A 5,038-nucleotide genomic window follows, 5' to 3' on the forward strand; every position below is an offset into this window, starting at 1 on the left:
ATACCTACAGGGAAAATTATATAGAAAGTTAGTACATAAGAATAGTAAGAAATGCTTAAAAAATGACCCTTAAAGTGTCTCCCCTCTTACATCACCTTTATCCTAAATGTTCACATGTGGATAAAGTTGTAGAGGGGCATAGTGAATAAAGTGATCCTTCGTCTTCCAGAGCTGGGGTCTCTACTGGTGTTAAATGTAAAAAAGGTAGTGGTGGGGGAACAGCAGAGTAAACCATCATTTTATATTCTGCAGAAATGATATTGTTTCTAACATTATTTTATAGCTACTAAGCAGGCTATATAAAAAGTTCAAGGAGTATAAATAAAAATGTTTTTCTGAAGTGTTTTATCTTCCAAAATCATTACTTCATTAGTTTTACAAAGAAATTACTTGGCCTTGTTTTTTAAAAGAGAATTCTTTCATTACTTGGGTTTAAGCACTTCACCTGATTCTCCTATTGGTTTATATCATTAAAGCATGATTAACTTCAAAAGTCTGGCTTGTGATTTGCACAAGGAAAAAAAATGTAAATCTCTTACATCTTTGGATGACCATCAAAAGACTTTATTTGGTCAGGAGACTTGCCAAAAAAAAAAAAAAGAAGAAAGAAAGAGAGTTGCTGTTAATTGATCATAAGTTTGTAAGAATTGTTATGTATAGATCTTGTTACTGAGTTTGTTTTCATGGATCTCCAAAAATAAGCAAGGTGTATCCCAGGATTAGATCAAATGTAATCTTTATCTCAAAATCACATAAATCTAGATTTAACACTGAATTACATAACTGGCAGCATGCAGCAAACGTCGAGATCTAGCCTGAACAAGCCTGGAACAATTTTCAATGACAACTAAAAATTACATTTTTCTATCAATCAGGAGTATGATACTGTAGTGACTCTTAAATCTAGGGGTTAAGGCACTCAGCTGGGAGGGAATAAGGAGGCTTTTTCTCAGGTTAATTTTATATTCAATACTCAACAGTAACTAGATAAGCAGTACCTGGACTCTCCGTTCTCAGATGCCCCAACCACTACAGGACAGTTAAGCTCTTTTTTGTTTCCTCTCCTTCCAGACTCATGTGTTTTTCATTCGTTGCTGTGCTATGACTTAGCTTCAAAAGGAACAACAGCCTATAGCTGGAAACATGGGTGTCAGTCCCCTCAAACCTTGGCAAAATTAGGCTTTTTATGGCATCTGATCCAAAAACCTGTCTGAGAAAACCCAGGATATGCTTTTCCTATCCCATAGGCTTATGTTTCAACCACAAGATTAACTGCTGACTTCAAATTTCTGAAACACTCAATTTCTATCATGCAGCTGATCTTCTTGCTTATCAGTATCAGCTTAACTTTCTTTCCTAAGAGAAGTATAAGCTTTGGATATGCTCTTAGCATTTGTTTAATCCTTAAGTAGTCATTCTGCAGCATTGCAGCCTTCTAACTCTTGTTCTAAGGTCAAGAATTTGAACTCTCTACTTCTATAATGAACATCAGCTCACACAGGTGGTTACATGCAGGTCAGAAAGACTTTTTATGTGCATAGCTGATCATCAGTGGGAGCGAGGATATTTGTAATCTGGCACTAACTGATTTTCTAATCTGCGATTTAGAAAGCAAATTAAATCTTAAATTATGTCCAGCATTTTTTCAAGTGGTTTTATACTCAGAAACTTAAACTGACATTAGTCAGGCTAGTGCCACCATTGCACAGTAAGTAATAATTTCAGCAATGCATGTTTAGGTGATTTAATCAAACAGTATCAATTAGGACATGTAATTGATGCAATTCATGTTATTTTATCTGAAGTGATGCTATATAGGAATGAACACAATTTTTCTTTGCTTTCTGTGCTGCTGAGAATCTCGTAGTCATGTAGTCCAACGCAAGTGCAATTTTGCTTATTGGACTATTTATATAAAGTAATAGCTATTCTGTCACTACCTCATTTTTTTAAGTTTATAGAGTTTAACAATCCTTTCCCAGTACCCATTTCATGTGCAGAAATAAAGCTCCCTTCCTGGAACGTTATTGCCAGCTTTTAATAGCCACATTTAATCTTTGTTTAACAAGTAGTATTCCAGAAAAATTTACAAGTACTTGTCAGAAAACATTGCAGGATCTTGTTACATTATTAGAGTTTTATATTGATTAAACACATGGTCAGTAAAAGGTGTAATAAAACAGCTGTCATTATAAAATGGAGCTCATAAGGTAAGCTACATCCTTTTGCAATTTTTATTTTATTTAAGAGCCACTGATTTCACTTTCATTTATTTGTTCTACTCTCTCTACATGAGCTTAGTACATTTTAACTTAAGAATGTGGTATAGTGTTGTAACAACTCTTACACTGCAGGAGGCTAAGAGGCATTGTGCTTAGCAAAAATTACAGCATTTGAAACAAGTATTGGTCTTGTTCATGAAGTCTGTTATAAACATCACTGGTTTAAATATTAGACCACAACACAGTAGTTTAGATTAAACTAAGATTATGCTAAACTTTTTAAATGGTCTTATCAGGAAAACGGACTATTTTTGTCATGCAAACAACATCACAATTTGTTTTCGTTCTAAAGTCATTGTAGTTAATGATAGAAATTAAAGCTGTGCGCTCCTCAGCAAAGGGGGTTATTAGTCTATCAAAAGAATGAAGTAAACCAAACAGCATAAATAGGTAACATACACATCCATTCCATCTAGTTAAAAAGATGAAAATAAAGAAACTATTTGTCATTTAAGGACACAAATTATGTACGCTATGCACATTAAGCAGCTAAGCTATTTTAATTAAATGTGCCATTAATAAATAATTTAAATTATTTTGCCTATGTTAGATAAACAACACTTGCATTACAGGAATTAAGAACCTTCATATTAGCAAAAGAAAAAATAATTTTAAGCCCAGACTATACAAGCAAGTAATGTGTTTTAGTAGCAAAGGCAATGGTATGAGATATGCCTCTCTATCCATATGATCTTTAGCATGGGAGTTGACAGAGGCCATGTCCAGATAAAATCAAATGCAAATCAGATGGCATGCCAGGCCACCATCCACCAAAGAATTACGAATTTAAAATCTGTGTCTTTTCATTCCAGTGAGCATTTGTGGCTGCTTTTTCACGTAAACTAGGACTGCCTGTCAATAAAAGGTTGGGGCAGACTTGATGTATGTTTTTCTTCCCCTTCATCTGCTCCTAATAGAGCTGTCCCTCCTTCAAACATTAGTCACTCAGAAAAGAGCATTGCCTTATTACACCTTTTGTTTCTTCATTAACTCCATCCAAGTGACCCCTTGAGTGTTGTAAAAGCTTATCATCTATTTCCTAATTGAATCAGAGTGAAACCAGACAGCATACTGCATACAAAAACTCAGTCAGATCTTTGATCCTTCCAAAACAAAGCAAATTTGAGCACTCCAGGATTTAGCTGAGTGTTAAGACTAAAAGTACAAATTTGATTATCCACCCCATGGTTGATGGGAACAAGCAGTTCCAAATCAATGGTATTAGAAAGGGCTACAAAAAAATTTAATATTCCCTCCCAAGACTTTCCCCTCTTGCATTCAATATCTACAAGAATCCTCATATGTTCTGTTCTAAAGTATTTTTTTAAAGAGAAAAAGCTTAAAATGTCAAAAATCCTCCACCCTGATTAGAAAAGTAGTTTAAATCTCATGATTTCCTATATCTGTGAAGATCTACTCTAAAATAAATCTTCTATTCATTCAGTAATCTGAGGGACATCTACCTACTCTACTGAAAGAACCAGTTTCAAAGAAGTTGAAACATACCTAAAAAATACACACAAATCAGTTTTAATAAATAAAACACACTAGCAACTGCTTCTCATCAACCATGCTTAGGAACTGTGGTTATTTGAAGATCACACAGAGAAATGGCTAGGGATAGAATCTGGTCACAGAAAACATCCTGTTCAACTTCTTTTAAGATAGCGATCTTACAAAGATATAAATGAAAGCAGATTTTGGCCTGTAGCACATACTTGCATGCAGACATAACTTCATAGGATAAGCTGTTAGACTAGAGGATGAAAAATCTTTTTGCTTAACTGAACTGGAAACGATACAGTGTGCATAAAGTACCTATTTACAGATTACATTTCCTTTTCAAGTAGTTTGGTGGCATCTTTTAATTCACAGAAGCTATAACATTAACTGTAAATATAAATAAGAGCAATGTTGCTATCATAACAAGAACTCTTGGCCTATAGCTCACTTATACATTCTCTTATGCCTCTGCAGAGAATTAAGCACTTCTGTTCCAGCTATATATTTTGAATTCTTAATCCTCAGTATGCTTGGCAGAAAAACTGAAAGAACAGAAAGGGCACAGAAGGTTGCAGTTAATCCAGATATGAGGGGGATTGTTTTTGTTATTTATTTTTCATTGCATTAGCAAAATTTTAAAGCTAGGACAAAAGGAGTTATCCTGTTGCATACCTTTTGTCTTCTGAATATTATGGAAGCAAAAATGGAAAATCATTTAATATGTAATAGATTGTAGACATTATCTTTGATTGAAGAACCTATGGATTTATAGGTTTAGATATAGAAAGCACTGGTGAATTTATATTGAACGCTGTATCATGTGAAAAAGCTGGGACTCTGACAAGATTTAATTCTTCTTGTTTCATAGAACTAGGATTTTTTAAAGTTAAATGGACCATCATCTGCATAAAATATGTCCTACAACAGATATTAGTTCTAGTGTCCTGTTTCACTTTGCACCTCTGTGTCGTAAATGAGGCAGTACATTTCATTTGCAGTATCTGTAACTAGACTAAAAATTAGTCATTTTCTGCACAGCTTAGAGAGGAATCCGGTAACAGTCTAAGAAAGCAAGTAAGAAATGTTTGTGAGACTTTGTCATCTCCATAACAATCCATTTATTTTTAAGTATTAAGAATTAATAGAGATCTTAAGTTTTGGCTGAATACTATAACTCTTATTAAAACTACCGTTCCTTTTGCACAACATATACATCAAAGAGAAAAATGAAGATGACTTTTGCAGCCTTTTAT

The sequence above is a fragment of the Nipponia nippon genome, unplaced genomic scaffold (genome assembly GCF_047370975.1).
Source record: "Nipponia nippon isolate SJK-2023a ecotype South Korea unplaced genomic scaffold, ASM4737097v1 scaffold_18, whole genome shotgun sequence".
Lineage (NCBI taxonomy): Eukaryota > Metazoa > Chordata > Aves > Pelecaniformes > Threskiornithidae > Nipponia > Nipponia nippon.